This window comes from Rousettus aegyptiacus, unplaced genomic scaffold (assembly GCF_014176215.1).
Source record: "Rousettus aegyptiacus isolate mRouAeg1 unplaced genomic scaffold, mRouAeg1.p scaffold_m13_p_8, whole genome shotgun sequence".
Classification (NCBI taxonomy): domain Eukaryota; kingdom Metazoa; phylum Chordata; class Mammalia; order Chiroptera; family Pteropodidae; genus Rousettus; species Rousettus aegyptiacus.
In genome coordinates this window covers 91,580,849-91,592,987 of record NW_023416311.1, presented here as the reverse complement: position 1 = coordinate 91,592,987, position 12,139 = coordinate 91,580,849, and the positions used below count along the sequence as shown (strand labels likewise).

Sequence of the window (12,139 nt, the reverse complement as noted above, 5' to 3'; positions counted from 1 at the left end):
CCCGCCCGTGCCGCAGCGAAAACGCCGCCCCGCAGGATCGACAATAAACGGCAAGATCCACAGCCGCCCTGAGGAGCAGGGCGCAGAGGAGGGCCGCGCCGCTGCCGCCTCGTTACCGGCCCGCGCCAGGCCCCGGGTGCCGCTCGGCGCGGCGCGGTGTGGCTCCACCGGGAACGCGAGCCGAAGTGGTGGCGGCGCCGGCGGCGGCGGCGGTGGCGGAAGTGGAGTGGGGAAGAGGGGGTGGTTGTTAGTGTTTGGCGCCGGCGGAGGGAGTCATTCCTGCAGCTGCACTTCCGGTCGGCATTTTGTTCTGAGAGGGAGAGACGGAACGAGAGAGAGACACACACAGGGCTCCTTCCCCCCCCCGCCCTCCCCCCCCTCCCTCCGTCGGTACCGACTCACCCGACACCACCAAGCCGCAGGGAGGGACGCCCCCGCCGACTGGAGGATTGGTTCCCGGGCCGGCGGCGATGCCCCCCCGGTAGCTCGGGCCCCTGGCCGGGTGTTTGTGAGTGTTTCTATGTGGGAGGAGGAGGAGGAAGAAGAAGCAGCGATTTGTCTTCTCGGCTGGTCTCCCCCCGGCTCTACATGTTCCCCGCACTGAGGAGACGGAAGAGGAGCCGTAGCCACCCCCCCTCCCGGCCCGGATTATAGTCTCTCGCCACAGCGGCCTCGGCCTCCCCTTGGATTCAGACGCCGATTCGCCCAGGTAAATTCCTGCTCTTTATTTCGGCGGCGGCGGCGGCGGCGGCGCCAGGTCCTCAGCGTCTCTCCTCCTCTCTCCCCTCCCCGCCGTTTCCTTAGCGGCCCCAGGTCTCCTCCACGGGCGAGTCTTAGAGTTCGCTCCTCTCTGGTGGCAGCCGCCCTGGGTGGCGGTGGTTTTGTACCCTCTCCCGGCTGGCTGCGGTGGCGGGGACTGGGCTCCTGCCGGGCGGCCGGGGAGGCGTAGGCCCGGCGGAGAGTGCAGGCCGCGGGCCAGCGGAATCTACTTGAGCTCGGGGATTAGGAGAGCTCCGGGCTGAGCGGAGCTACTGCTGGTCGGTGACAGGCCTCGCCCGGGAGCAGAGCCGGAGCTAGTGAGGAGGCGGAAACAATACAACTAACAGCAAATGTGCCCTGATCGTCCCCATATTTACAACTTTCCTGGTCCGGGAGTGGGGAACGTCCCAGTGAAACAAACAACCCCCCTTCTTCCCCCTGTGACCCCATGAAGGGAGGAAGTAGTTTCAGTTAGTGAGACAAATGTAAATACTCAGACACGGATCCAATGGTAATTCTTTCCCTGTGTAAAACTTGTTTGGGCGTTGGAAAGTTAATAAAGACTCATTTTGTTTTTCAAAAGAATTTAATCGTCCATATGAATATTTAATACAGAAAACCATAGTGTGGTAGACACTGCATATGCCCCCCCCAAAGAGCTTTTATGTTGTTGTTTGACAGTGTGTGTTGCACATGGACTTTTTATTCAAAGACAAGTATAAAGAACTTGACAGGTTTACCCTGCCACTTTATATTTGTATGTGTTATATAAGAATAATTTTAAACGACTGTACATAAAATACTCAGGTACTTCCTGATCCAAACGTGTAGAAGCATAAAAAGAATTTTTAATGTTCTGAAAATTGTGCTGAGATACAAGTAAAACCAATTTTCTTTAAAAGTACACAAATTAAGTTATGCTTAAAATCCCTGGGAGCTTAAAAAAATGTAGAAGGTGCCATCCTTTAATGTCGGGGCAGATCTTCTTGAGGTCCCAGGATTGTCATTGGCTGTTTGTGCCCATGTTTGACTGTGTAATGAGAGAGGTGTCATTTTAATAGGTCAAATGTATCTGTAAATGCTGGAGAAAATAACAGTTCTGTCTTAAATTCTAGTTCACGTATAAGTTAAGTGTTTAGAGCTTGTTTATGGAGGCGCTGGTGACATAGGTTGATATAAAGGAAAAACAACCAATTTAAAAGCCTTAAGCTATACAAATGGCATAGAAATATAAATATACCTGGATTAGACTATTTTGATACTTTGTCTCATTCACGGAAGGGGAACTTTTCATTAGTTAAAATGAAGCAACACTGATCAACAAAGTCCCTTGTTTTACTAGTTGGTGTTACATTGGTTTGAATTTTTTGTCTCATTAAATTATTGTCATTGTAGAATAAGTAACTTTCCTGAAGGTTATTTTTGAGTTAAGTACTCTGCTTAAAATAAATTGTACCATATTTACTGCAAACGTATGGTGAAATGTTAAAAAGAGTGAAGTTAATATAGCTGTCACGTACTAGGCATGTTTTTAATGCTATAAATCCGTGTAGTAGTCAGTAGCGTGTCCGTGATTTGTATTGGTCAGGGAGCAGTTTGAATTTTAAAAAGCCTGAAGCTCCTGCTGAGCCCCAATCCCGGCCTCCCTCCCTCCCACTAATCTCCCATTCCTGTCTTTGTGCTGCCTGCTCCTGTTAGACACTGTTTGCTACAGGGCCTCAGGCCTAGGGTGGGTGGGGGGCATGCGAATGGGGGCCTGCTGGGAGAAGAGAATACAGAAGGGAGAAACACTTCACATCTTAAGCAGAGGGCTTGGAGTTTGGGGAGGCGGATAAGGGCTTCAGTATAAATGTCTTTACAACTTTTGTTGAAATAAAATACTGAGACATATGTCAAGGGATGAACATATTTCTGTTAAAGGTAATGGAAAGAGAAGTTCTGCTTGCTTAGTTTTCATCAACATGCAACTTTTAGTGTTTCATAGTTAAAGAGAGCTTTTTTACACATATTTGAATCTACGTGTTAGGTATCTGTTTATGTGACTGATTTTTTCTTGTGACTTTGGAATTAAGTTAAAGTGAATTAATTCTTATCAGATCTTTTTTTCCTAATTCTACATATTTAGCAATCTCAAAGTAGTATAGGTTGTGTGATAGTTTATATTAAGATAGCATAAACATTTCTTTAAAGTATATTGAAAATATTTTTTGTTTGGCCCAAACTGATTAGGTTATTTTTTAAGGGAGAAAACATTATGAAACTCAAATAGAACCTAAGTTTGAACTTTAATTTTTGATAACACTTGAGAAATAATTTGTTTCCCTAGAGATTATGAATAATCTGCTCCACCTCTCCTGTATTGGTTGAGATATTTACCAGTGGTTACTCTTGTTTTTCCATTGTTATTATTACTTTTTTAATTCAGTGAAAGGAGATAACCATAAGTGTTCCAGTAATCTTAAAGTGCTAGTTATATTATTTGGGGAAATATTTCCTAATATATGTAAAGGAAATTTCAACATTATGGTTTATTGTTTCTCTTGAGTTTGTAGCATTACCATGACATAATAATTACTTGAAACAAAGTCCGTTTTAAAGTAAATATCGAAGAAACTAGTAAATCAAATTAAAGTTGAATATTAAATAATTATCATAAGTGTTTCGAGAAGAGTGTATAGGATGCTTCCTTTTGAAAGCCATTCAGCATTTGTTTACTAAAGTTATTTGAAAGCATTTTGAACCTATGCTAAGAATCATAATACTGCCCACCTTTAAGAAAAAAAGTTATATTTGAAGAAAGAAAGACTATCCTAGTTGAGATGCTTTTTGGGGAGGAAAAAGTGAAAGTTTTAAGTATGGTAGTAAATGTAGTTTTGGTTGTTTGCACGGTGATCATTGTTAAATTTCAAAAATATTATGAGCTATACAAACTCAGACATGAAATTTATTTGGAGCTGGACTATCCAGCTCAAACATTTATTTTCTAAGGCTTCCTAGACTACTTCATATTTAATGTCTTTGGTACCAATTCATCATCAGACTGCTATACTAGAAACATTTGAACCTGTCTGTATTATATTTTAACATAGCCTATTGTGTTTTTACTCTTAAAATAAGATGTAAAAATTAATGATACAAGGGTAAATAAAATAGTTTGAGTTTCATATAATTTAACTTTCTCAATCCCATTGCTTTTAGGAAAAGCATAAGTTGTAAGTAATTCTGAAATTTTAAATACAAGATTTCAGTTTTATATGAAATGAGTGGGAAGATTGAGGTAAATAAAAATTCTTTTTAGAGAAATGTAATTTCAATTCTGTTTATCGCATTTATTTGCCATAAAATGAATAGGAAATTACTTCTGGGAACTTTATAGAAGTCTGGTAATTGTTTACTTGAAGGTGTTTATTTTAATATCCTTAGCGTACTAATTTGGCTTTGGTGGTAATTTATGGTCTTATATGGCTTTTGAAAATCATTTAAAAGTATAGTTTTTAAGCAAAGTTTTTTATATTTTTAGCATTTGTCACTTATTATTCTTTGTATTTTTAAATTGATCCTTTTTCAAGGTGACCTAAGTTTGTTTATAAATATTCTTATCTCCCTATGAGAGGAATGACCAGCATGATTTCCATTTTTTGATGAAAAACTTGACACTCAGAGGCCACGTGATTGGTGTAGATTCACGTAGTGAGTCAGTGGGAGAATAAGGGATTCCCTGACTCTTACTAGATTTTATTAGATTCTGTTGCTTTAAGAAATGTCTGTGCTCCTGTCATGGAAGCTGCGTATTGCTCAGTGCTGACACTGATACCGTTTGTGACTTTTTTCAATTATCTAAGTTCAAGGTGCTTTTCCCTCTTCTTTTAGAGATACATGATGCTTGTCTGTTGGTTATGTTTTCCTGGTATGGAATTAGTACTTTCATATTAGAAATCCTTACCTTGTGTGTAGATGTATGATGCTTGATTTTTTTTTTTTACATATGTCCCTCTTATGAACAATACATAATGACTCCTAAAAGTTCTATTTTTATACTATTTTTTTTAATTACTGGAGTGGAATTTTAGTGTTTCTAGTTGATTTGAAAGTAGTTTTAACCAATATGTCTTTATTTAATGCCATCATTGTAATTTTAAAGGGCATTTTATGTACTCAGAATTTTTTGTCCAAGTAAGTCAAGTAATGAAAATGATTTAGATATTTATCTTGTATATCTGTTTGTTGAAAATCTGGAGTCAGTTTTAATGAATTGAGTTTTGTCACATTGTATTATGTTTCAAAGCATATTCCTTTCTATTCCCAAGGTGATAGTATTAGGAGAGATGATTTTTTGATATAGTATTGCCAGCTAGAAAAGATTTGGAAGGCTTATTATTTGTCAGGAGTTGTGTTAAATATGTTCCCCCATAATATTATCTCATTTAATTCTTCTTAAAACCTCATGAAATAGAAACAGTTATCGTCCACGATTTACAGATGAAGAAGCTGAGGCTGGAAAGGCTAGAAAATTGCCAATTTTCTTGTTATTAGTAAATGATTAATTTGATTATGTTCTTAACTATTTAGGATTCTACATTGCTAGATTTAGTACAATCTTAATATCCTTGGTTGTGCAGTCGATTCATGTACTCAAGGAAATTGTTTACTTTAGGCAGAGAACCAAAATAGAATTCAAACTATGTCCTATACATACGTAATGTTTTTGAAATCAGCTTATCTTTACTATTTTCTGTTTTAAAGTTGAATTGTTAGTAATCTATGATTTTTATTTTTCCTTTTAAGTTTTTTTAATGTTATTGAAATTGTCGAAGCATCTATTTTTAGAAAGGGAGAATTCCTCTTTAGAGAATGATTTCCTTCATAGAAATATTCATGACCAATTGTAGTATAGTAGATGAATCTGTAAATTAGTAAGACTGACAGTTTTTTTTTAAATTGTGTATTCATATAACCAAAGAATGTTGATCCTTTCAAAGCCATCAACTTAGGAAGTTGTATACTTATTCCAGAGTTGTTGCTGTTAAATACAACCTTATGGGATTCCTTCAGTGAATACCTTTAGAACTTTTGAGATAGTATTTTTCTTATCTTTAATGGTAAATTTTTATCTTCAGAGATGAGTTTGAGAGACAGTAAAAAGTAATGTGGAACTTAGTTTAGGAAAACTAAGAATCGAAAAGATCTTTTATTGTGTCAGACCCTGTATTGAGTGCTTTACATTTGTAATACGTGATATCGTTGAGTGATTCTATGACCAGAAACTGCCAGGGGGTTTCTTTATATGGATTTTTTCAGTTCTTCAAGTACAGTATGAGTTTGGTTGTAGTTATCCTAAAACACTTGAAAAAACTGCAGATGAAATAATTACGCCACTAGCCCAAGGTCATACAGCTAACAAGTGGAAGGAAGTAAGAGAAAAGATTCCAGAGTTAATGCTTTACCCTTTATCCTCAATGACTACACTGTGTATTAGGATTTGAACCAACTACCCAATGAAGTTAGTGATAGTGTTCTTGTTTGACAGACAAGGAAATTGAAGCTCATCGTGTTTAAGAATCTTGTGCAGGATGACAAAGCTAGCAAATGTTAGAGATAAGATTCCAACTCAAATATTTCCAATTCTCAAACTTCTGTTCTTTCCATTCTACTAACCTGTCCCTTTAAGATTTAAAATACATTTTTTTTTTTGAAAGGTGGGCTTGGTTACAGAGTAGTAATGCTTTTTCTCATGTGGCTTATAACGAGATCCCAAAGATAATTTAAAGAGAGGAATTCTGAAATGTTTTGGTAAGTTATAGCCAATACCTTGATTACAGTCTTTAAATAAACTACCTTGTTACTTTTACAACATGTACAATATACAAAATGTTTTATGTATGATATACATTTAAATAGGTATTGATTTTTAAGTGTATGTATGCTGTACCTGTGGAATAGGTAGCTTTTGAAAATGTGGAAAAGCCATTTTTATAATATTGTGTTTCTTGAATTGTTTTTTATAAAAATGTTAAGCACTAAAAAAAATTCTCTAAAATACATTAAACATTCAGCATAATTTATGTAGGTAAATTGTTTTACTATCTTACATGTGTGTGACAGACATATCATTTAACGTGAATATACCAAACTCTTAAAGTTTTCTTTTGTATATATTTGGCTTTTGGCAGAAAGGAAAAATTTTTCAGTATGCAAAAAACATGGAATTAGCAACATTAACTAATTTATTTAATAAAATATTTTTTTATACTTTTACGTCTCCTGAGAAATTCAGAAGCTGACATAATTTTGAAATATTAGATTTCTTTTTGTTAGAGTTAACATTTTGGTCACTTGAACTTCTCAGTCTTTTAGTCTTGTGCCAATGAAATGCATATTTGTTTAGATATGAGTACTGTTTTTTTAAAATAGTTATTCTAGATACCTTAAAAACTAACAGTGCTAGACATAATAATGAATTATTAAAACTCAAATAATAGTTTTCTCTAAAAATGTTAATCTTTATGACTGTATATTAACTTTTTTTATTAGCAAAACAAAAATGTCCTTGAGATTAATCCTAGCAAGGAAATATATCACTGAGTTTTCTCAGCCTGCTACTTGGCAACCCTTTCAGGATTTAAAACCACTTATAGTTGTCTTACCTGATAGATTGTGGGTTGCCAATTTCCACCTGAAGAAGTTAATCATCTGAGTATAGGTTATACGTAATTTAGTTTTTCCTTGGTTGTAACCAAGGAAATTTCACATGGGTATATATTGGGCTTAACTCCTTCCCCTCTTTTAAATACTATTTTTTAAAAATTGATGCCCATGACATATGTTTTGTGCCTTCAGAGTTCTGCCTATGCCTCACAGAACTCTAAGGTTGAAAGTTGAAATGTAATGCCTAAAATAGCTACTGTTACCATTTTTTCCGCTTTGAGAAAAAAATTGGAAATCCAGTATTTATGCCATAACCTACCTTCAGGCTGTCTTGAAAGACATATATGACATGTTTTTCATTAAACTCTACTAATCATATTTTTTCTCTTTCTCTTTTCATATGTGTCTCTTCCTTTCTCTGTCATTGTCCACCCAATCTTTATCTTCTAAGCAACTTTTTGCATAGCATGGTGAATATAGATGGTGTTAATGTGAATGGTCCTGTAATGTATTATGGTCGACCCGTGAACACAACATGGGGTTAAACTATGTGGATACACTTGTACATAGATTTTTTTTCCAATAAATATTACTTTCCTTGATGAAACCTAGAACACTTTGGAAAAACCTCAGGTTCTGAGGTCTTCATAAGTTCAAAATGTTGCTGGTGAAAAAGCATGGGCATTAACTAGGAAAATGTATATTTTTGTAGCATTACTACTTTCTTCTGTAGACATGTGTTACTTCTCAAAATGTCAGGTCAAGGACCAGAAATTTTTTTTTAAGGGGGAGAAGAAAGCATGTCCTTTTTTTTCTGTGAAAGCTTCCCTGGTCACTCCATTTCACAGCATTTGTCAGTGCATTACTTGTATCTTGATAAAGTAATTTGTTCCTATGTCTGTTGGCCATACTAAACCACCCGCCCTAAGAGGGCAAGGAAACTATTATTTTCATCTTTATGTCTGTAACACCATCACAGTGCTTGTCTTGTGCTGTCAGTATTCAGTACATTTTTGTTAAACTGATTAATTAGACTTGAGCTATATGATATTTCTTAAAGATAGATTTTTAAATCTAGGATTAGTGAATAGCAAGTATATTTTTGTGTTAATTTCAAAATATTATTTTCTTGGATATAAATTATGTCCTTGAGACTTTTTGGATAAGAACATTTTATTTACATACCCCTAACAATACATATATAATGTAACTTGTGTATAAAAATAAATCAAAGAAAAGTTTAAAACATTTCCTTCCTTGACTGTTAGTGCACATTGTAAAGTATAGGAAGGGTTTTTCTTTTGCTCCTTTGGACAGTAGAATTGGGAGTAAGATACTGGGGTTTATTGCAAGATGGATGGTGTCTACTTTCTTGTTTTTATGCTTAAGATTGATTTATTATAGTTGCTCATTTAGAAATTAGGTGTAATATAGATCAGTTAACTGTAATGAGAAATACATTATAACATTAAAAATGCTTCAACTAAAATAGTGATATGACTTAATTTTATTTGTAAGTAAGGCTTATTGAGGTATAATTTGCACAGCACAATTCACTGTTTTAGGTTTACAATATGACGAGTTTTGACATATACAATCTTGCAACCTCTACCATGATCAAGACAGAATATTTCTGTCATCCCCAAAAGTTCCTTTATGTCCTTTTTAAATCAGTTTCCTACACCTATCCCAGCCCTTGGCAACCAGATCTAATTCCTGGCCCGGCACTATTGTCTTTTCTTGAATGTCATAGAAATGGAATCATACAGTATGTAGGCTTCTGTGTTGGATTTCCTTCACATAGAATAAGGCTTTTGCGATTCATCCATGATGTTGTATATGTTAGTAGTTTGTTGGTGACTGATTTTTGAAACTTAATATACTCTTTAACTTTGATATTATTGTCAAAAATACTTTGAATAGCTTTAAATATTTCATATCTTGCGGTTGCTTTATTTTTGGACATGATTTTACGTGCTGATTTTTACCCTGCACTCCAAAAATCTTGTAGTCGACATTATTATTAAGTGGCATTTATTTATATTAGTTATTCTGTTATGTTAGATGCTCCACAAAGGTGGTAAATTAGACATTGCCCTATTTTTCATCATAATTAAAATTGGTAGAGTCAAGCATTTTTGAACATACAGCATATAGAAATTGGAACAAGAAATGAGGGATGATAAAATAATAACTCACCAAAAATTGTGTTTACATTTTGTTTGAAGGTTAATGTTTATTGTTGACACTAAAATTAGAACATAGTTATAGTGAAAAATGGTCATTGCCTCTCTTCTAATGCTTAAAGTTAGAGAAGCAGTGCTTTTCTAAGAAGGTGGGGGCAGATGAGAAAAGGGCCATTTTCTGGTCATTTTGACATTCCCTCTCCCCACCACTACCTTTTGAAACAGCTTTCTCCCTTGGGTTCAGGAATATCATCAGTCTCTTTTTGTTCTTCCTCTGTGTATTCGATCTCCCATTTGTAGATTCTTTTGCTAGTTTCTCCTCCTCTGCCCACTTCTTAAATATTGGTATTCCCAAGGTGGTTTTTTTAACCTTTGATCTGTTCTCTTTTCCTATTGATCTCATCTATTCACATGACTTTATACATGCCTAGAACCTGTATGCTGATGACTCACAAATTTCTCTTCAAAGACATCTGTCTCCCAGGTACCTCCTAATGTCCTGTAAATACTACAAATTCAAAAGCATATGAAACTGAACTCATCCTTCATTTCTTCCCTACTCTTTCTCCTCTTTCACCAAAAAAGAAAACTATTCTTACAACTAGGTGAAGTAGGTTAATGTTTTCACCATTAGCTCAGTTGCGTAACTAAAAAATTAGTGATGATGTTTGATCTTCACTTATACTCCAATCCAGTTCTTCACACAGTTCTGACATTCATAATACCTTCCTGAATACCACTTGAATCCATCCCTCCTCTATTTTGATTCTGAGAGTGGGCATGTACATACAGTTTGTCAGATGGAATAATTTCTAGCATTTTCACAAATATTTAGAGGTAATTGTGAATGATGTATTTAGTGTTAGTATACTTTTTGCTCATATACTTGGGCTTTGATATTTAAAATTAAAGTGTGATTTTCAGTCACATTCATGCTTTATAGCCTAAATGTGACTGTCTTCTGTATACATTTCCATTACATCTAAAATCTAGGGCTTCTGACTTAACTGCTCAGTATATCACGTAGAACAGTTTTAACTCAGCCTTCATCTTTCCATACCTTATTTTTAGAGTACTACATTTCATGGATGTGTACATTCATTTCAGTACTGTGTGTTTTATGTGTTCAGGAGCACAATCTGAATTGAGAAGAAAATGGGAATCTAGAAGGGGAAAGGTAGAAGAAGAGCTTTTTAATCGACTGTGAAACAAGTTCATTTCAATAACTTTCACTTTTCTTGCAGATAACAGAAAACTAAAGAAACAAATGCAGTGGACTATAATACCATTCAGTTGCTAGGCATATATGTGCTTTGGTGGCAAGAGTCAGACATGTATTACTTGTTTGTGAGTTTAGAAATTATGGCTCATGGCTTTGCATAACCTTCCAGTGTTTCTTTAGAATACGGAGTTGTCCCCTTCATTCCCCAGTTTGAACAGATGGGTCTGCTTAGAGTTACTGGTTTAAATAACTTGAATATCTCTTTCACGAATGGCTTCTTAAAATGCGATGCTGTCTTGAAAAACAAAGTAAACATTTCTTTCACTGTATCTGGAGTTTATAACTAAAATAGGTGCTATATTTTCCTCTAGTGCAAATTACTGTGTTTTTGAGAAAATGAGATCAATCCAAAGGCAGTTTACAAAGGCTAATGAAAGAACCCTGTCTGATTACTGTGTCTCTGTGGTGACTTGCACATAGTAAGCACTTGGCAAACAATTGTTGAATAAATGAATTTGAATTACATTTCAGTTTTGGGATATAGGACTAATTGGAATGGCAGAAAATGGATGGGGGTTATGTTTTATTTTAAAGTCATTGGGGAACCAAGAAGGTTATTTAATATGTTCTATATTTGAAGAATATTTTTTGGCAGCAGTTTAGAGATAGTAGGTGGAAAAAAGGAGACTAGGGAGGCCATTTAGAAGTTGATGAGTTCCTCAATTAAGACAGTGTGAATATGGAGGAGGAAGCCCATAACAAATATTAAAGAAATATCCTGGTTACAGTTTGGTGTTTATATGTAGGTAGATTGAGTAATGCCTACTAGATTCTCAAGTTTTATCCTTGTGGGCCTTGGAGTATGGAAGTTCCATTCATTAAGATTAGGAATATAGGAGGCGAAAGTTATAAGAATTGGGCAGTGAGGATGTGAAAGAGGGAGTGAGCTTGCACTACAGTTTTAGGTTATGTTGAGCTTAACCAACCTTTCGGACATCCAAGTGTATGGTGGATATGGGAGTTTAAATGCTTCAGGTTCTTGGAGCTCAGAAGACATTAGGCTTTTCTTTGGTGAAGGATATACTTATGTATTGGTCTTTTAGAGGGTTATTTTCATGAGGAACACATTTCTGAATCTATGTAGACTTTTTAAAAGGATATATAAAATTTAACTTTAAAACCATGTCTAAATCCTAGGATTCCTTTATTATCCAACTGAGAATGTCCAAGATAACATTCATTTATTATAGTCCTAAGTATATATATATACAAATTAGAATTAGCATATAGCTTTTAAAGCTAACATATGTTAAATGACTTTGGCTGG

At 35.9% G+C, this 12,139-nt stretch overlaps 1 protein-coding gene across 4 annotated transcripts in view; it reads left to right on the top strand.

Moving 5' to 3' along the window:
* Positions 1-307: 307 nt before the first annotated feature.
* The window catches only part of NIPBL (NIPBL cohesin loading factor), a 162,467-nt gene continuing 150,635 nt past the window's right edge, over positions 308-12,139 (top strand). For 3 of the 4 annotated variants that reach the window (XM_036225488.1, XM_036225486.1, XM_036225487.1), the window contains exon 1: positions 368-709. The gene's annotated coding sequence lies outside the window, so the exon portion shown is untranslated. Of the gene's footprint in view, positions 710-12,139 lie in introns of all 4 variants that reach the window. The other variant, XM_016142466.2, reaches the window with a different exon arrangement.